The following is a 22,544-nucleotide window of genomic DNA, read 5'->3' on the forward strand; positions in this document are numbered from 1 at the left end:
AGGGAACTCAAACTGGGACACTGTGGTAATCGAGAGGGGCAGGAAAGGGTGGGAGGCAAAGGTCAAGAGGGAGGGGACACATGTGCACCCATGGTTAATTCATGTTGATGTATGGCAGAAATCAAACCAATATTGTAAAGCAATCATCAGCCAATTAAAAATAAATACTTTTAAAAAGGAAGGAAAGGAAATAAGGGAACAGAACACACTATGAATCAGTGCTTCCCAAACGACACTTAGAAAACCATCTGTAACAGAATCACCAGGGGATTTGTTCAAAATAAAGCTTCCCAACAGCCACTTCAAACCTGTTGCACCAGAACGTCTGGGGGTCATACCCAGGAATCAGCACTGAACAATCTGCCCAGTAAGTCTGACGTCTGCTCAAGTCCAGGAATCACTGGAAAGATGAAGGAAGCTACCTGAAGCTCCTTGGGGATTCACTCAGCCTCTGCTTGAATAACTTCAACTGAATAATAAAACTTAAGTCAGTAGAAAGAATTCCATCAGTCAGAATCATCACCAGATTTCCACTTTGTTTTCTGTAGTGTAGACACAATCTATATCATATGCCAGTAGCATAACATCTGCAGGCCCAACCACCCCATAAATCCATCAGCCAGTTGCTGGATCACATAGTGGAATCTTCATTATGAAAGCATATTGACAAGTTCTGCTAATTGAGAGCTAAACTGTTTCTCCCATTTAAAAAGCTATCATCAGTGAAAGCCCAATCTAACCCAATTGGCCCCAAATGTATTTGTTAGTCCTCCTCTCAGTATTTTAAAAGAACAGCACTGTAATATTTAATCACTTCCATAACTTGCCTGGTCTTTCCCTATCTTTACACTAGAGATTTTCCAGCCAGAATAAATACTCTTCAGACTGTTCTACACCTTGCTCCCTGGATATGCCACAACCATTCCCACCTCTGTGCCTCTCCCTTAATGTCCCTCCCCTTTCCTCTCTGCTTTTCTGGTTCTCCTCTTTATAAACACCCTGTCACTTAGGACTTGGCTACCTAGAGCACAAACCCAATAACCATGGCTTAACCCAAGAAGCAATGGCTTTTCTTACCCAACAAGAAGTCTGGAGATACACCTTTCAGGGCCGGTATAGGTGCTCAAGATGTGATCGAGGGCCCAGGCCCCCTTCCCTCCTCTGTCCACACTGCTAAGCATGTAGCTTGTGTCCTCTAGGCTTTAAGATGGTTAATCCCACCCATGAGCATCACATGTGTTTTACAGACAAAAAAAGGCGAGGACTAAAGGCCAAGTCTTTTATGCTTAACTAAAAGACTGGCTTTTTTTTTTCCCCCCTTAAAAAAAAAGAACAAAACGAAAAACGGCTCCGTGGGAACACTGCCTTGTTCATTTATATGAACTGTTATTAGTCAGAAATATGCAACTTTACCACTTAAGCTGCAAGGGACTAATTTTTTAGCTAGAGTTGACTAGAACAAAAGACTGAGCAGACAACTAGCAGTTTCTGCCACAAATATCTGTAATGAAGCTTTTGAAATCCCTTTTCCCATAAAGATTTCTCCCACTGTAAAATTTCTTCATCATTTACTATCTGCGTTCCTCCCGTTGGAAGTCCAACCATAATCGTGAATCTAATAGTGATTTATCTACACATACAGTAGACGTAAATTTCAACCTAGAATCTTGATGCATAACATGGTAACTCCCTTTTCTTGAAGTCAGATTGACTTTGACTTTTCGGCTTTATCCCTATGGACATCAGTCATTATGTGAAATGAAGGATACCGCTAGGCCACTACCAAAGACAACAGACTTGCATGTTCCCATCACTGTTCTCACCAGCATCCTTTTGTCTGAGCCCAGTCTATTCTATTGCAGCGGGACACTCTGAATACAAGTCACATGCGGGCTACAGGGATCCTTGGAGATAGGAGTTCTGGGTCACAGAGCCACCCTCACTAAGGGTGCCATGCAGATATTTCCCTCTGACATTTCCATTACCACAGACCCAGGGATGAGCCCCACTGTTTATTCACTCACCTCTGATTTTTTTGGGTGGGAAAGGGATCTCAGAAATCCCTGTCCCCTACTGTTTTCTTCAATGTCATAATATATAAATTCTTCCCCATCCACTCCAATGAGTCTGGACTAACAAAAATCAGGAACAGATGTGTCTTGAAGTCAGTCTATGCTTCAAAATCTATAGAGGGGACCCATGAAGGCCTAACTACCTGTGTAGATCGGGGAAGGGAGAAATACAATATGGGATGAAAATAAGTCTCTTAATGAATAAGTCTCCTACTATGTGCATGACTTGTGTCCTCATCTAGGGAGAAGCTCCCAGGCCCCTCAGAAGACACTTTGGTTTTCCATACCTAACTTGTCATGAGCATTGCATGCACAATACATGACTTTCCTATGATAGTGAAAAAGTCACCCAAAACAAAGTTTTGCTCAGTCACTTGAGAAATAGAGCACCCACAGTGTCTACAGACAGTATAGTTAGCTACTGACTTGATGTGACTGGGTTCTTGAAGCATATTTTCTGTGACTTAGCTGTAAGTAACAGGCAACGTCAATAGGGGTTGAAAGTCAAACCTAGTGAGGAATTAGAACTCTGGATGTAGAAAGGCCATTAAAAACACAACTGAGAGATAAAAACAAATTGAGGCCAAGCCAACCGTGGAGTACAGAGAAAAGCACATGGATCTCAGAGGTCTGGGAGAACTCGCTTTCAATATTACCCTGGGAATGAGTTGCTGAACCTATCTAATCCTCTCTCTCCTTACCTGTGAAGCAGGGATAAAGCCTTCCTGAGCCTTCTAACCTGCATATCCGAACCTAAATTAAAAAAAAAAAATGGTGAAGTGTCATAAAGATGAAGATGAGAAAGCATGCAAAAACACATGGCTTATTTTCCAGGAGTTGGTAGAATCTTCAGGAAATAATGTTTCTCAATCTGCTTTTTTTTCTCCAGCAACTTACTCTAACCTTGGGCTCCTAAGCAGTGCATGACACTGTCAAAATGATTGCCTTTCAGTTCAATATCCCAGCGGATTAATATTTGAAGCCTCAAACCCCACACACCACTGAGATGAACCTAAGAATCATCAATAATTTACTTCCTCCTACCTTCGGGCATTTTCCCTTGTATAGTCCAGAAACTTCTTAAAATGTCCTTCTCTGAAATTAAGCTTGGCATCCTCTTTCTTCATCAAGACCCTCTCCATGGAATCCCCTATTTCTTTTGGCCCGTCTAACATGAAAAAGAGTCACTTGTATTTTCTCCCAGCTGAGGCACTAGTTTTGCCAGCTTTCCCTTCTCCAAATCTCTCCTAATTATCTGCTCTGTTCATTTTCTTCTACTAACTCCTGAGTCTCAGTTCCCTTCACCTCATACCCAGAGTTGCCAAAGCTTCTCAAATGCTTTGCTTGTAGTGATGCCTGAATTCGCCAGAAATCTTTTCACCATTTTTCAAGTATTTGAGACTCACCAGAATGAAGGAAAGTGTCTCTTCCACATCAAGCAAGTGCAGACACAGAAGGTGTCCTCAAGAAATACCCGCTGTGTTGCACACATGTTCCTCAGCTATGCACTTCCACGGGGGAGCCGCACTTACATGAACTGGTGATTTCCCTTTGTATGATATTTGTTCCAGAAATTTTTTACTAAGTTACAATCTTATCTTCCAAAGATGCATTCTTTTAAAAGTAAGTGTACCTTCACACTGCTATATTTAAAATGGATAATCAACAAGGACCTGCTGTATAGTACATGGAACCCTGTTCAGTGTCACATGGCAGCCTGGATGGGGAGGGGAGTTTGGGGGAAATGGATACATGTATATATATGGCTGAAACTGTTCACCTAACTATCACAACATTGTTTGTTTATCAGCTATCAGTTCAGTTCAGTTCAGTTCAGTTCAGTCGCTCAGTTGTGTCCGACTCTCCACGACCCCATGAATCACAGCACGCCAGGCCTCCCTGTCCATCACCAACTCCCGGAGTACACTCAAACTCATGTCCACAGAATCGGTGATGCCATCCAGCCATCTCATTCTCCGTCGTCCCCTTCTCCTCCCGCCCCCAACCTTTCCCAGCATCAGAGCCTTTTCCAGTGAGTCAACTCGTCGCATGAGGTGGCCAAAGTATTGCAGTTTCAGCTTTAGCATCAGTCCCTCCAATGAACATCCAGGATTGATCTCCTTTAGAATGGACTGGTTGGATCTCCTTGCAGTATAAGGGACTCTCAAGAGTCTTCTCCAACACCACAGTTCAAAAGCATCGATTCTTCGGCAATCAGCTTTCTTCACAGTCCAACTCTCACATCCATACATGACCATGGGAAAAACCATTGCCTTGACTAGACGGACCTTGGTTGGCAAAGTAATGTCTCTGCTTTTTAATATACTATCAAGGTTGGTCACAACTTTCCTTCCAAGGAGCAAGCGTCTTTTAATTTCATGGCTGCAATCAGCATCCGCAGTGATTTTGGAGCCCAAAAAAATAAAGTCTGACACTGTTTACACTGTTTTTCCATCTATTTCCCATGAAGTGATGGGACCAGATGCCATGATCTTTGTTTTCTGAATGTTGAGCTTCAAGCCAACCTTTTCACTCTCTTCTTTCACTTTCATCAAGAGGCTTTTGAGTTCCTCTTCTCTTTCTGCCATAAGGGTGGTGTCATCTGCATATCTGAGGTTATTGATATTTCTCCCAGCAATCTTGATTCCAGCTTGTGCTTCTTCCAGCCCAGCGTTCCTCATGATGTACTCTGCATATAAGTTAAATAAGCAGGGTGACAATATACAACCTTGACGTACACCTTTTCCTATTTGGAACCAGTCTGTTGTTCCATGTCCAGTTCTACCTGTTGCTTCCTGACCTGCATACAGGTTTCTCAAGAGGCAGGTCAGGTGGTCTGGGATTCCCATCTCTTTCAGAATGTTCCACAGTTTATTGTGATCCACACAGTCAAAGGCTTTGGCATAGTCAATGAAGCAGAAATAGATGTTTTTCTGGAACTCTCTTGCTTTCTCCATGATCCAGCGGATGTTGGCAATTTGATCTCTGGTGCCTCTGCCTTTTCTAAAACCTGCTTGAACATCTGGGAGTTCACGGTTCACATATTGCTGAAGCCTGGCTTGGAGAATTTTGAGCATGACTTTACTAGCGTGTGAGATGAGTGCAATTGTGCGGTAGTTTGAGTATTCTTTGGCATTGCCTTTCTTTGGGATTGGAATGAAGACTGACCTCTTCCAGTCTACCCCAATATAAAATAAAAAATTTTTTTAAAAATAAGCATAGCTTTCTTTTATTTAACAATTCACATGAACTTTAAAAAAAATCTCTTGGCATCTTCTTGGCAAAAGTCTGATTTAAAGGGGTCGTATCTTATTTTACCCTTTGAAAATGCAATTGCAATTATATTTTCTCCCTCACATGCATATTATTTCTCTTCGTTGGTAAGGTTTATCAATCCTATATAGGAATCAATGTGGTCAACATCTTTTTTTCTTTAAGCATCTTAACAGGCCAATCCAACAGCCTCTATCTAAAAGGCTGGGTGTTTTTAAATGCTACCAGTGGATCTTATGTTGAAGGTTCCCTTTTCCATGATCTGAAATGTGAAAATGGAATTATTATTTAAAAATTTGGTTTTCCCCAAAATATAGTCAAAACTTCACTTGTTCATCTCCCTTTCCCTCTCACTGCTGTCTGACCAACCTTGTTACCTATTTTATGTAATGTTTCAGGAAAAAGATGTTTGGGGATGTTTGCTCTGTAAACAGCACTTTGTGAACAAATTTTAAAAGAGCTTAATGTCTATCCATAAACACCTCCTCTGTGACTGCAACAAGGGTCATGGTTGTAAACAGCTTATGGTCAATCACTTGATCGACAGTCCTAAAATAAAAGGTATTCTGGGTCTCCTTGGTGCCTCTGCGTTCCACACTCCTCCCTCCCCAGCAGAAAAAGCCCTCCTAACCAGCTGCAGAAGGGCTTGTTCACAAATGTTTCTAATCCAGCTAAACATCTTGATAGGAAATATCATAAATTATACATAGAGGCCTGTCAGTACAATTTTCAACAGGAGTAACATGAGTTCAGTCTGAAATAAAATGAAAAATTCAGACCAATTTTTGAACTTGCTACTTTAAGTTTTAATCCAAAACCTGACTGAAGAGAAAGACAAGGCAAAAATTCTAGACCTCTTGGATAAAAACCTACCACTGAGAAAGATACTTACAGTATCTTAAATTTATTTTTGTATACTTTTCCGTGATCTGGAGGGAAAATATGCAAAAGAGTAAAAATATTAAGGTAGAGAACCAGACCTCAAAAGACCTTTAGTGTACTTAATAACCACTGCACTACCCAAGTTCATGCTCAGACTCCAGAGGGAGTCTTGTGGATTTCCCATCCTAAACAACTAGAAAAGGGCCTCCTAGGGGCAACAGTATGTGACCCTACTTGACATTAAAATGGAAGAAGAGAGGAAAGGAGAAGCTAGATTAGGTTTGATGATCCTGAATATTAATTACTTTTAATATGCACTTTTAAAAGCTTATTTGCACAGACTAACAAAGCATTGTCAGCATAAAGGAACATCTCTCTTTGTTGTGGGATTGTCTAGAAAGAAAAAGCATATTAAGCACTGCTTCTAAAGAGCAAATTCAACTTACGAGAAAATCAGTGCAATATAGAAAAATAGGAAATCCACATTTCTTTCTTTTCTTAGTGCAAGCACATGTTTACATGTGTATTCTGCCTCTTTTGCTCATGTATATCGTGAAAGGATTTCTTTCAATGCCCCATTCCTAGAGAATAATCCTATACTATTTGAAATAATTTTTGTTTTTAAGATACAAAGTGAAGAGAAAGTTTTAGGCTGACAGATTATGACCGTAAAAACAAATTTTCTTCTCAATCTTCACTAACAAAGAAACCTACCTTAGAAACCATTTGGAGGCTAAATTTATATAACAAAAAAAAAATCCATCCAGGAAGATTCCGTATAACTGATAACAATATTTGCTTCCTTTCTTAGCAAAAGCATTGTATATTAGCTTCAGAAACACAATCCCACAAGTTTAGTGTATAGATATACAGTATAACGGTATACTCTATACAGATATACAGTATAACAGTATACAGGATAACAGTATAACAAACTTAATTCCTTGCCCAGGTAACCAAGGAAAATTAAGAATTCACTGGCTGTAAATTTCAGTTGGAAGAACTGAAATGTACTTTAAAATATCTATTACATCCTGTACAATTTCATTTCTGTGACATTCTGAAAAATGTAAAACTGCAGGAAGAGAAAACACATCAGTCAGAGTCCAGAGACCAGGGAAGGGGACTGACCACTGAAGGGCATGACGGGACCTTTTCAGGTTATGCAACAGTTCTGTATCTTGATTGTGGTGGTGGCAAAATAATCATTTGTGTCAAAATTCAAGAACTATAAAGCTACATAACATATGAAAATTATACTTCCATGAACCTGACTTTTAAATATATCTATTGAGGCCTCCTGGTGGCTCAGTCGGTAAAGTAACCACCTGCAATGCAGGAGACCTGGGTTCAATCCCTAGGTGAAGATCCTCTGGAGAAGAAAATGGCAACCCACTCCAGTATTCTTGCCTGGGAAATCCCATGGACAGAGAAGCCTGGCAGGCTACAGTCTGTGGGGTCGCATATCAGACACGACTTAGTGACTGAACTACCACTGAGAAAACAATTTGTTGAATAGTTTGAGCACAAAAATAAGATTATAAAATTTAAGTTACCCAAATTTTTCAGACAGATTTAAAACAGTGTTCGCATATAAAGGATATGACCCACTGAGATATCAGCATAAGGAACAAAGAGTAGGCTATTGCTGATATATGCTAATAACAATGCCTTCTTCAAGAAGGACTTCTGCTGACATTAGTAACTAATCTACTTTCCCTTTGTGTAGTTAATTGGAGATCATTTCAGTTTAAGGTACACTGCAATCAAGTCTAGCTTTTCCTCACTTGCATGAATTAATCATGTTTTAGTCTAAGCCAGAGGTTGACCACGGAGAAGGCAGTGGCACTCCACTCCAGTACTCTTGCCTGGAAAATCTCATGGACGGAGGAGCCTGGTGGGCTGCAGTCCATGGGGTCACAAAGAGTCAGACACGACTGGGCAACTTCACTTTCACTTTTCACTTTCATGCATTGGAGAAGGAAATGGCAACCCACTCCAGTGTTCTTGCCTGGAGAAACCCAGGGACGGGGGAGCCTAGTAGGCTGCCATCTATGGGGTCGCACAGAGTCGGACACGACTGAAGTGACTTAGCAGCAGCAGCAGCAGAGGTTGACCAACTTTTCTGTAAAGGGTTAGATGGTAAATGTTGCAACCAATCACCAAGGCAGCCACAGAAAACAGTAAATGAATGAGCAGCCATGTTCTAAGACTTTACAGACACTGACATTTGAAATTCACACAATGTTCATGCCACCCCCAAAAATTACTCTTTGATTCTTTGCAGCCATTTGAAACTATAAAACTTTCTTAATTCCAAGCTATACAAAAACAGACAGTACGTATATTAATAGTATACCAATCCCTGATCTAGGCTATTAGTTGGACTAATATAAAGGCTTCTTCCTCACGTGAGTTTCTGTATACTACAAAGAAACTTGGGATGGACAGCCTTAACAGAAGACTGTCCATCCCAAAAGCCACTGTTTTAAAGTCCCAGAACTGTGCCTCTCACATAGAACCACTCAAATTGCCTTCTCTAAATATCAGAGAAGATAAAAGGTGAGGAAATAGATGGACCACGAAAAAAGAAATTCTGCCTGCTGTAAAAGGAAGCAAAAGAAAAACACTGTATCCAGTGCTTTCCAACCAAGGTTTTTCAGGTATTCAGAACAAAGTGCCTAGGAAGTCAGGTCCAAGCACCTTAATTTATGCCCCATAATGTGTAAGGGGTTAATGTCACCTGTTTGTGTAATAAATTGCTAGTATTAATATTTTTTCAAACTGTGGTTAGACCAACCATAACTTACGAACTTCTGTATTTTTAGATATACATAATGACTTGACTTTTTCTTCTGTTCTGTTCTTAGTGAGGACAGGAATGGGGTGCATTATCTGAAACAGATTTGTATGATAGAAACATTTCCAGCTGCACAAGTGCTGTAACATCTACACCCAAATTAGCTCATGAGTCAACATATCTCGTTTGGTTATTACATTTATTGCATCAATTATCTACAAATGAAATACAGCTGCATTGTCAGTGTCCCCACGTTCAAGCATCTGCTTAATGAGCTTGCAAGGTAGGAAAGATCAGGAGCCCTTGCTGACAACAAATAAAGAGGAAACCCAATCCTCTTGCTCGAGACAGACGCTGCCCAGCTGAAATTCCTTTCATTTATGGTCAATAGTAGTCATATTTTAAGAGACTCTAATCAGGTATTTATCCCAAACACTAGCAGCAGTACATTCAATTTATTTACTAAATAAAAATTGGGTAAATCTGGCATCCGAATCACAGTCACCACTTTGCCCTACAGCCCAAGGTCGCTTGGGTCACCCTGACGGGGAAAGTGGGGGAAACAAGGCGAGGGACAAGAAAGGCTTTTCCAGCAGGGCCATGCCCACTCTGACATTTTGACAGAGTCTCTCTAATGCTTTTCACATTTCTTTCTACAGAACAGGATGGTGGAACCATATGCTCCCAGTTTCCCTGAAAGTTTTCTGGAATTTTTTTTTTTTAAAGAGATAGGTCTGGAGGCCTGGATCTAGGTAGACTCAGAGCTGGGAATTATCTCTATATATCTACCAGTTGAAAGATTCTCCAAAGATCTCCCCTATTGCCAGTATATATTTTATAGGCACTGGGTAGACACCTGTTTTTAATCACACCTTGAGATCAGAGGAGCCCACGAGGAGTGGCCTGTGAGCTCAGGCCTGGCCCAGAGCAGAAGGAACAGTTGCCTTCCCAGGGCTGTCTTTTCTGTGTGTTTTCTAAATGATTTCTGAGCCACGTGTGGGAGAAAGGCCTGCCTGGGCTCTCGCTTACCTCATGCATGTGGAACTCAAGTCTCGCCATAGGAATGCTATAGAGGAGGACATTTGTTTAAGCTGCTGGTCAGCCGGGGTCTTCCTCGTTACAAATGGATTTGGGCTCGTAAACTACAGAAGATTAGTTTTAAGCCCTCACGGTAGACCTTGCTGAGCAGATGCCAGGTGACATGAAAGGCAGGGAAGGGGCACACCCCCTTAGTGGCCCCACACCCCCCTCCAGATGTCTGGACTCAGAAGGCAGGGTGTCGAGATGGATGTCCAGGGCAGCCAGATCACGAAGACCTGGCAAGGGCAGTTTCTAGCTAATAGGAGCCACGTGTAACACACCTTGTCCACCATGAAAAAAAAAAATTGCACTGGAAAACAAGACCCTTTCAACTCGAGGTGTAGATGGGATTGTCATTAAGGGGCCAGGCTGCCTCCTCTGGTGGAATCTGACCTCTAAAACATAGGCTGGAAAAACTCCCCAGCCACCTTAGGACCAGGACACAGGATTTAGGATACTGATTCCCTGGCTTAGCGACACTTGGGTTCAAATCTCACCTTGACCACTTTCTAGGTGTATGAGGAGGACAAGACAACTTCACGATCTGTAAACCAGTGCACGAGTGGTAATTACCTACTGCAGACATTCCATGAACGTGAAGCCCTAGGGTGCAGTTGAAGCTATCACATTCCCTTTGGCCATCTGGGTCGCAGCAAAAGCTGGACTTCGGGTCCTTACATGATATGCCCCCTTGTGTGGTTACCCTCGCCTCCTTCCCACTGTCCAGGCTTTCCTGTTACCAGACCCTGGACTTGACTCTCCCTGCTCCCCACAGCTAACTGCAGCTTCTCAGCCTCAGTTAGGTTAGGAAGATTCAGATAAACCAATTCTGTTCATATCAGAGAATAAATGAATAGGATGCTTGTAGTAGACCAGGAGAACACCTTAACCCCAGAGCAGTCAAAACAAAACATAATCAAGGACTCAGTTTGAGAGTGCTCAAGACAGGGAGTCTTGCCAATGCTAAAAACTTGTGAACCAGACCATCTCCATCACACTCAGGCCTTCACCTTCTAATCCTTTCAGGATCTACAGAGAGGCTGTCCCGTCAACCAATGGCAGTGTCAGGGAAGGCAGTGATTGCTGTGGCTCCTGTCCTGAGATCCCAAATCCCACTGTTACTGCAGCAACGACTGTCCTTCACCCTCTCTTTGCACTGCTCTTCCAGGTATTGATACTTCAGAAAACACTTTAGGCTTTGGGATGCTTCAGGCAATTTTCTTTTGCCCCTCCCAACTACCTACCTTTCCCTCATTTCTCTTCTCAGTCCCCACCAAAGATGAGGACCAGAGTTCAGGATGTGCCATCAACTAAATACGTGTCCCACTCCCCCAGATTCGTATGTTAAAATCTAGCCCCCAGTGTGATGTGTTTGGAGGTGGGCCTTTGGGAGGTGACAACATGTCATAAAGATGGAGCCCTCATGAATGGGATCAGTGCCCTTAAAAAAGAAGCCACAGAGAGCTCACAGTCATCCAGTGCAGGAAGTGCAGCCTCACCAGACACTGCATCTGCAAGCACCTTGACTTCAGACTTCCTCTCCAGGACTCAGAAGTACTTCTCTGTTCTTTATAAGCCACCTAGTCTATGGTATCGGAGAAGGCAATGGCAAGCCACTCCAGTACTATTGCCTAGAAAATCCCATGGATGGAGGAGCCTGGTAGGCTGCAGTCCGTGGGGTCGCTAAGGGTCGGACACGAATGAACGACTTCACTTTCACTTTTCACTTTCACACATTGGAGAAGGAAATGGCAACCCATTCCTGTGTTCTTGCCTGGAGAATCCCAGGGACGGGGGAGCCTGGTGGGCTTCCGTCTATGCGGTCGCACAGAGTCGGACACAACTGAGGTGACTTAGCAGCAGCAGCAGCAGTCTATGGTATTTCTCTATCAGCAGCCTGAAAGCACAAAGACAGGATGCAAATGGCACGGCCACTAGCATTAGTATCTGTCACCTCTGCCCAAGAGATAATAATGCTAGTGGCCGTGCCATTTGCATCCTAACTTTGTGCTTTCAGGCATCTATCACCTCTGCCCTAAGGGCTTCCCTAGTAGCTCAGTTGATAAAGTATCCGCTTGCAACGCAGGAGATCTGGGTTTGATCCCTAGGTTGGGAAGATCCCCTGGAGAAGGAAATGGCAACTCACACCAGTATTCTTGCCTGGGAAATCCCATGGACAGAGGAGCCTGGCACGCTACAATCCATTGGGTCACAAAAGTCAGATGTGACTTAGCAACTAAATCACCACTACCACCTCTGCCCAAGCTTCGCCCATATTCTTCTCAGCACAATTTCATTTTGTTTTTGCAAAAGAATAAACTCTATGCCTGGAGGCTTAGTTAACTGAGCTGTAGCTCAGAGAGAAGTATGTAATTTGATTTTCATTGACACCCATGTTAAAGTGTTGGTTAATGATAGTAAAACACCCAGAGTTTACATTCCTATTCACAAAGGGTTTCAGAATGAGTCCCCCAGTGTTTTCCTTCCCATTATCATTGTTTCATAGCATGTAATTCCACTCAACTTTAAAAAAAAGTTATTTTGACTCCTTTTGATCTGTTATGGTGGGGTTGTTTTCCTTCTCACTCCCATGCCAAAGTGTACAGTCTCTCCCTCCACCCTCATTGCATGCTCACACACACACACACACACACACACACACACATTCAATGTAGACCTGCCCTTCAAACACCAAAAACAACAAGATCAAAAAGTCCTAAGTGGAGCAGATGTCAAGTGGTCCCCCTGGACTCCTACTTAACCCCTTCCAGAGATCTGGCTGGAAACGGACAAGGAATTGATTTGGTGAGGAAAGCAGAAGGCTTGGTAAACATGACCTCACTCTTCTTATAAATCTCTGAAGTGAAGGACAGTGCAATGATTCCATATAACTGCCATCTGCTCCTGGAGAATGGGACAGACAACTACTTTTCACAAAGTAACTTTAACTGTGAAAAGACTTGGCTAATCGGAGTTACTTAGGATTCAACGTAATGAAATTTGATGTTGCAAACTGAAGTGTTTTTGCTTGTTTTGTTTCCTTAGACCTTAGTCTCTTCCTACTCTAGAACTACTATCAAAAACCAGGTGTGGGAAATGTCTGAGCAGAAGTCATGGGGCCCTTTTATCTACCTGACAGAGATACATGGGGAATTTTAAGACCTAGTGATTATAAATGGGCAGGAAATTAGCATGAAGGAACTTTCCCATATCTTACCCTCCAAACAGCGTTGTTGTGGTGGTGGTGGTTTAGTTACTAAATCGTGTCCAACTCTTTCATGATCCCATGGACTATAGCCTGCCAGGCTCCTCTGTCCATGGGATTTCCCAGGTGAGGATACTGGAGTGGGTTGTCATTTCCTTGTCTAGGTGTGCATCACTAATATATATTAGACTGGGGCCATATTGTGTTGGCCTGCAAGTCTTTCCTACAGTGAAAAAAAACAACTGCAAACCATTTTGAAAGGCCTCAAAAGGCATCTTCTCAAATTTCAGCTCTTTCCAAAACAAAGGGAATATTACCCAAGTTGTATATACACAATAAGATGAAAACGGAAATTTTCCGAGGATGTTTGGTTGGAACAAGCTTACAAAATATTGACAGTAACCAGAATGATCAGGTTAGTTTCCTGTAATCAGATAACTTTTGACTTCAGTTGAGTGGCCACTTGGTGAAGGAGCAACTATGTTTGCAAATCAAACATAGATTGCAACCTAACATTGGACAACTTTCCAATTCCCAGAACCATAGTTTTAGGGTTACTAAATAACCCTCCAAGGTGCAAGGAATGTCCTCGTCTTAAAAAAAAAACTGGAGAAATTTGCTTTAGATTCACACTCTTTTTAATCAAAAGCATTTAATGGGCATTAACAAAGGCCTGGCGTGCTGTGATTCATGGGGTTGCGGCGAGTCAGACACGACTGAGTGACTGAACTGAACTGAACTCCTTGGAAGGAAAGTTATGACCAACCTTGATAGTATATTAAAAAGCAAAGACATTACTTTGCCAACAAAGGTCCGTCTAGTCAAGGCAATGGTTTTTCCCGTGGTCATGTATGGATGTGAGAGTTGGACTGTGAAGAAAGCTGATCGCCGAAGAATTGATGCTTTTGAACTGTGGTGTTGGAGAAGACTCTTGCGAGTCCCTTGGACTGCAAGGAGATCCAACCAGTCCATTCTAAAGGAGACCAATCCTGGGTGTTCATTGGAAGGACTGATGCTAAGGCTGACACTGCAATACTTTGGCCACCTCATGCGACGAGTTGACTCACTGGAAAAGACTCTGATGCTGGGAAAGGTTGGGGGCGGGAGAAGAAGGGGACGACAGAAAATGAGATGGCTGGATGGCATCACCGACTCTGTGGACATGAGTTTGAGTGAACTCCGGGAGTTGGTGATGGACAGGGAGGCCTGGCGTGCTGTGATTCATGGGGTCGCGGAGAATCGGACACGACTGAGCGACTGAACTGAACTGAATTACATGTTTGTCAGAAATTCTAGTATGTTTCAAACATTGTTCTTTGAAAGGGAGTATCACGTTCAAGGGCACTGCCAGTCAACAGAAGGTTTTATTGCACTTATACTTCACCTTTTCCCCAGTGTCAAGTGATTCAGTTTGCATGAGAGCGGACAAGCAGGAGCAATGAAGAGTCTATGGGGGATGATAGACAGTGGGGTTTGTAACTTTCAAAGATGTGGGCTGCCATATTTCAGGGGCAGGCCCCAGTGACGTGTCTGCTTTCATTTCTGTGAATGCTTTGGTCCCAGGGATCAGTTATGGGGTTTGACATCTCCCAAGTTTCTCCAGAAAGCCATATCCAAGCAAAAATGTGCCAAACGACAACTTAATCATAACCAGAAGATGGGGCACTGCCTGATGGGCTACTATAGGCACCCCATTCCCGAAACCCAGTCTGCTGCCACTATTGTTTTCAGGAGGCAGAAAGCAATCCTTTAGGAGCGGGCCTAACAAGAAGAAACCGCAAAGATCCAGGTTCTAAGTGTAATAGAACAACAAGAACCACCTACACATTAGGAGTATAAAAAGGAAGAACAAATCTGATTACATTTTTTTCTTTTACTTTAACCTTTGCATTCAATTGCTTTTTGCTACCGGGTGGTAAAGAATGCTGCCTATAGCTTCAAGTATAGACAATGGCTCTTCTCCAGGAGTCCCACCTCCCATGCCTGAGCTTACACTGAAATACCTTTGTTTAGCTCACAGGAAACAGCCTCACCAGGCCCACCTGTGAATGGCTGCAGGAAAAAGGAAATTAACACATCCCCTCCAGAGTCTGGCCAAAGCCAGGAAAGATCTGCAACAACTTAACCATTTTTACTTTACCTCCTCACCTCCCCCTCTTTGCTATCTAGAAGAAACTAGCATCCAAACCTACGCCAGATGGCTCTTTGGGACACAGGTCCACCACCTTCTCCGTGTGCTGGATTTCCAAATAAAGTCACGATTACTTCCCCCAACAATTCATCCTTTGATTTACTGGACTGTCATGTGACAAGAAGGCTTCCCTGATGGCTCAGTGGGTAAAGTATTGGCCCACAATGCAAGAGACACAGGAGATGCAGGTTCGATCCTCGGACTGAGAAGATCCTCCGGAGAAGGAAGTAGCAACCCACTCCAATATTCTTGCCTGGAAAATCCCATAGTCAGAGAAGCCTGGTGGGCTATAGTCCAAAGGGTTGCAAACAGTCGGACACAACTGTGCGACTAAGCACACACACATATGGCAAGCAGTATAAGCTTGGACTCAGTAACAGGTGGACTGCAGAGGAACTAGAGTCTTGGGTTCCGTCCTAACCAGCCCATGTCAAATCTGGCCAGTCTCTGCTTTTCCCTTGGACTGATTTGTATAACACAGTTGGCATAGCTGCTGATTATGGCGACGGCTCCCTGCCTCTTCCATCCTCGGTGCCTTGGCCCATGCTCATTCTTCTTCCTGGAATATCCCCTACTGTTTCCCATAGCTTCCTGCTGAAGTCAAAGTCCCAGTTCAAACCACATCTCTCCAAAGAGCTTTCTTAACATCATGCAGGTGTCATCTGGGGTCTCTTTCTCCTCGGAGAAGTTAACCTCGTGATAACCATGAATTCCTGTCGCTCATTTCTTCCCATTTCACTATAGGCAAAATAGCTTCATTCTGCCTCATTAGAGCCAGAACATACAATTCAGTCTAGGGAAATGCATTTATATTCGTCATTTAATAATCTTTTTATGTCAATGTATGGCAAAACCAATACAATATTGTAAAGTAAAAAAATTAAATAAATATAGAACTTCTATTAAAATAATAATAAGAAGAAGAAGATGTTACAGAAAAACACAAAAGAAATTTTAGGCCAACTCAACATTTCTGGACCCAGGTGGTGGTTACAAGATACTCATTTTGTGACGAGTCAAATGTGCCTGTTTCCTATGTGCATGCGTGCACGCTCAGTCATGTCTTGACTCTGCAACCCCATGGACTGTAGCCCGCCAGGCTTCTCTGTCCATGGGGATTCTCTAAGCAAGAACGCAGGAGTGGGTTGCCATTTTCTCTTCCAGGGGATCTTCTCCACCTAGGGATTGAACCGAGTCTCCTTCATTACAGGTGGATTCTTTACTGCCTGAACCATCAGGGAGCTTTCTTACATTATAGTGAACAATAAAAATGTTTCAAACAAAACAAAAGTATTGTTAATATTTCTTTTTTAAAATCTTTTTAGGCATTACTGAAGATTTAGCAATTCTTAGGAAGGAATTCGGAGAAGGCAATGGCAAGCCACTCCAGTACTATTGCCTAGAAAATCCCATGGATGGAGGAGCCTGGTAGGCTGCAGTCCGTGGGGTCACTAAGGGTCGGACACGACTGAGCGACTTCACTTTCACTTTTCACTTTCACACACTGGAGAAGGAAATGGCAACCCACTCCAGTATTCTTGCCTGGAGAGTCCCAGGGAAGGGGGAGCCTGGTGGGCTTCCGTCTATGGGGTCACACAGAGTCGGACACGACTGAAGTGACTTAGCAGCAGCAGGAAGGAATTATACTGAGAAACATGCAACTTTGCTTTGCCTCCTGGCTCCATGTCAGGTTCTCCCTCCCTCCTTCCTTTTCCTCTGTCCCTCTTATCAAAAAAAAAAAAAAATTCTTGCTTTGTCCTGACTAGGGCAATTCATTCAGGACACATGGGATCTCAGCTTCCACTAACAATGATTTGTCAAGAAATTTCTCTTTTTTTAATTAATTAATTTATTTTAATTGGAGGCTAATTACTCTACAATATTGTAGTGGTTTTTGCCATTTCTTTTGAAAAAGTAACAGTGTTTCCCAGGTGGCCCAGTGGTAAAGAATCTGCCAGCCAATGCAGAAGACATGGCTTCAATCCCTGGTCTGAGAATATCCCACATGCTATGAAGCAACTAAACCCATTCGCCATAACTATTAAGCCTGTGCTCTAGAGCCCAGGAGCCAGAACTACTGAACCCATATGTTGCAACTACTGAAGCTTGCACACCCTAGAGCCTGTGCTCTGTATACCAGAGAAGCCACTGCAATGAGAAGCCGATCCACTGCAACAAAGAATAGTTCCCAACTAGAGAAAAGCCCACACGGCAACAAAGACTCAGCACAGTCAATAAATAAATAATTTTTAAGAAGTAACAGTACTCATCCTGAAAAAAAATTCCTCTCAAAACCATTATTATCAGTTGTTTTGCCTTCTGAATTACTATCCCTCCTAAACCCCCAAGTTGTATGCCTGCATGCCATTGATTCTTACATACAGTCTGTTTTTTATCTGAGTTTTTTATGCAAGTGTCTTATTCTTTCATTATTTTGAAAGCACAAACCATGCATATTCACTTCTGTATTCCCTTAAAGCATCTAGCACATTGCTGTGCCCATGTAAGACTCCCAGTTTCTAGAATGATATCAGAATAAGAGTAATATGGTGCATCATTCTTCCAAGTAATGTCCAACTAGTCGAGTTTTCTTAAAGTGACATTCCTAGAAGGTAAGCTTAAATACCACCACTCCCATGTAATTAGAATCCAAGTAGACAGAAGAGCCCATATGTGTTCATCAAATCTGTTATTAAACATATTAATATTTTTAAAAAATAATTTATCTTTAGATTCAGTGCAAAGATAATTAATATGCTTTACAGTTTCCTGTTTATTCATCCTCTAAATTCTTCCAATCTATCAAAGTCAACTTAGAGTTTCATTTCCTCTACAGAACCTTTTCCAGTCACTCCAATATACTTGTTCTCAGTAGCCAGACAAGACAAGGATCAGGAGGGCATCTCGAGATCTGTGAAGGGAGGAAGACAACACCAAAAGGGAGACAACAACAACAACCATAAGTCCAACTTAAATTTTCCAGTAAATCTGTTTTTCTCCCCAACTGGGCTGTTTATATTCTTCTATCAGTTTTCTCCATGGACTGCTCCCTGAACTTGAGGTCTTGCAATTGCTTACTCTGGCTGTGAATACCCATATCTGCTTCCTGAATAGTCATCTTCTGCTCTCAATCTCTGGTTCTCTGGTCCACACACTAGGCCAAAATGGGGACTTTTTAATAGTCCAATATTAACCATTCGCATAGAACCAGAAAATTTAGCTCAAATCTCACCACTATATATTATGGGAAAACTTAAAAGTTTAAGCCCTGTCTTATCAACTAGATTATAAATTCTTTGAAGATAGCTCTTTCTTCCTGCCCCACTCCACTTTTTAGACAGTGTAATGATAACAATGATAGCATTAATAGCATGTAAAACATAAGAAAAGAAAATTGAGGTCCAATAGAAAACAATGCTAATAGGATTTTAAATCTACTTTGGTTCAATAGAAAACAATGCTAATAGGACATTTAAATCTACTTGATAAACATTTGCAATGAAATTAAAAATAAATAATATTCTCAAAGACAATACATGTAATCTTCTAGGTTATTTCTTTTCAATACTTTTACAAAATTATCAGAGTGCTAGAAGCAGAGGTATTCATCTCACTTCAACTTTTCTGAAACAGGAAACTTTACAGAAATGCCCTAAGCCCCCAAATATAAGAAAAACATGTCTCTAGCCATATAAGAACCTTTATAAATCATATATATGATTTATAAGACACACACACATATATATAGGTTAAGATTCCATTACTATAGTAAGAGCTTTTTCTTGCCATCAAAAATGGAGAAGGAAAGTTTATAAGGACCTATATCCTCTTTTCCTTGTTACTAACAGTCTTCTGATTGCTGACCCAAAAGAGTTCCCAGACCTGTACTTCACCTTGCATAAATGTTGCACAAGCTAAAGCCACAACATTATGGTGCCAGAAAGAAACACTGAAAAAGTATGCAACATTTATTAGGTTGATTTTCTGGCAAAGATAGTTGAACTATCTGTTTGACAAGAAAGCGATAGCTTTCAGCAATGAAAATGCAATCTGGTTTGTGAAGCCAGATAACTGCTTCCCTACCTATAATACTCATATCCTTGGAAAATCATGGTTAGCATTCTTTCAGGTCCAGCATGAAGCTTGGGAAATCCGAGGGGTAGAGGACACAACTATTGCTAGACAGTTCAAGGGAATCGACAGTAGAAACCGTCACAGCCGCACACTGACACAGGCTTTGCACTTGCTGTTGATTATATAGTACTCTTTACTGCTGCCAGAGGGGCTATTGCTCCCATATGATTTCACTTACAATGAAGATTTCTTCCAGGTACTTCTAGAAATATTGCCAATAAATCCTAGAGAATATCAAGTTATTGCAACAGAAAGATCAACAAAAAGTTCCAGAATCAAAGGTGAATAGTGATTCCAGAGGACTCTCAATCCTGGCTCACCACACTGCCCCAGTGCACTACCTTCCTGAACATTAGACGCACATGCTTGGCACTGAAGTAACTGCTGGAGACACTGAGTCATATTTGGAGGAGTGAGCTTAGGCTTGACCTAGGATATAACAGGAACTTTCTTCATACTCAACAGAAAGGAGGGAAATGAGTAAAATCTGAAGGAAATTTTACCAAGAAAAAAATAACCTAGAGTTTTGTCCTCTAAGCTCTCACTAAGTCAAAGTTCACCACATCAACTTACTAGTTGGTAAATTCAAATTCTAATTTGAGATACAGCTTAAACAATGTACAGTGGGCCAGCAAACTCAGTCTTACGGATAAGTAAGTTGTACTGCTGTCTCTTCTCCTCTAAATGAACCTATATTCACAATAAGGGAACCAAATTTTCCCTAGCAAAATCAAGTCAGTACTTCTGTAGTCTCAATGTGTGGAACCACCAATGTGTTCACCTCATAGTCAATTAGATTTGATATAAAGTTCCCCAAAGGACTCAATGACTATGTCACCATTTGCCTTTTGCTACACCCTACATTTCCTTAATACAAAAGGATGACAACATCTGCTTCTTCAGGGTGGCAATGTGCAAGCTAGTAATGGCAATGCATTTGTGTGTGTGCTCAGTTATGCCTGATTCTTTGCAACCCATGGACTGTAGCCTGCCAGGCTCCTCTGTACGTAGGATTATCCCAGGCAAGCGTACTGTAATGGGTTGCCATTTCCTTCTCCAGGGGATCTTCCCAACTCAGGGATTGAACCCACATCTCCTGCATCTCCTTGCAGTGGCATGTTGGATTCTTTACCACTGAGCCACCTGGGAAACCAGTAATGGCAAAGCTATGTATAAAGCACTTCTCATCTATGATAATGAATGTTTCAAAGTAAAGAAAATTACATAAATTGTAGAGTTGGTATCAGTGGGTTAAATTCTCACCAGACTCAAGAAAGAGAGAGTTAGGATGCATGCTACTTCAAATTCAGATTTATTTCAGAGAACTTCTCCAGTTGGTGTGTTGTGAATAGCTCTTTCCCATTTTCCTAGGACAGCCTCTGTTTTAGTTTAGCCTCTGAAAGTCCCACATGCTGGAATTCCAGTTAGAGTGATCAATTTGATCCAGTTTGAGATTACGTCACTTTTAAGACTTAAAAGTCCCACCTTCCAGAAGTCCCATCAGTCCTAGGAAAATTGGGATGGTTGTTCACCCTACTCATGACACAAAAAGTAAAAATGCTATAGACATATATTTCATCCATCTTGAAAATCTGCTTTTCTGGTAGACTTATATGTATGCATAAACAATAATAATACTAGTCAAATACAGAACATAAAACACACTACTAATCATTTGTGTAATCTTCTATAATAAGCTTATAAATAAGATAAGCAATATATTTTCCTCATTTTGCAGATGAGAAAACTGAGGGGGCAGACAAGAAACATTCTCAATTTATTATATATAAAACATAAGCAGCTAGTGACTATATTGGAGAAGGCAATGGTAAGCCACTCCAGTACTCTTGCCTAGAAAATCCCATGGATGGAGGAGCCTGGTAGGCTGCAGTCCGTGGGGTCGCTAAGGGTCGGACAAGACTGAGCGACTTCACTTTCACTTTTCACTTTCACACATTGGAGAAGGAAATGGCAACCCACTCCAGTGTTCTTGCCTGGAGAATCCCAGGGAAGGGGGAGCCTGGTGGGCTTCTGTCTATGGGGTCACACAGAGTCGGACACGACTGAAGTGACGCAGCAGCAGCAGCAGACCAAATAATACAGTGACTCAAAGATAAGATACTTTCGTTTTCTCTCAGCAGTACAGGGATCTGCAGATGGCTAGGGTTAGTGAAGAGCTCTGTTCCATGTGATCATTCAGGGACCCAGGTTCCTCCTATGTTGCTGCTCTGTTTCCCCTACACTGTGGTCCTCACCGGCCTGGTGAGAGGTGGCTCCTTAGGGCCACATCACTGTTTCAACCCATCAAAATGTGTACAGGCAAGTCTTGTAGGAGGACTGGCTGTTTCTTTAAGGAGGTGATACTGATATTTCACATATCACTTCCACTCACATTCCTCTGGGAGAACATAGTTATTTACCCACACCTCAATTCAAAAGGATTGTGAAATAGAGTCCCAAGCTGAAAAGTGATGTGTCCCATTCTTCTATTTTCAAAAGAAGGTAGGGAAATGCATACTTGAGTATATACTAGTTGTCTCCAATGATTAAACAGCTGGTGTCTGGAGCTATTAGGATCAGAACTCAATTCTGTCAGTTCTTAAAAACTACACTTTTCCCCTCATGCCTTGCTACCCCTAGAACAACTTTTTGCTGTTGTTTTGCCAGGAAACATGTCAGCCAATGAGAGTGCTTCTCAGAGCTTATCTTAGGGAAAACAAGCCGTTCTACACACCTAGAGACCACCTTTCCTTCCAACTTCTCCAGAATAAGGCTTTAACAAACTATACCCTTTCACTCAAAATCTCACAGAGCTCTGCCTCTTGAGTGTGAAGTGAAACCCCAGGCCTGTCTACTTCAGAGAGTGATGTTTATACAGAGATGTGAGCAGCAGAGAGCACAGAGGTT

The sequence above is a fragment of the Moschus berezovskii genome, chromosome 7 (genome assembly GCF_049115385.1).
Source record: "Moschus berezovskii isolate FMDL1 chromosome 7, NW_MosBer_1.0, whole genome shotgun sequence".
In the NCBI taxonomy this organism is placed as follows: domain Eukaryota; kingdom Metazoa; phylum Chordata; class Mammalia; order Artiodactyla; family Moschidae; genus Moschus; species Moschus berezovskii.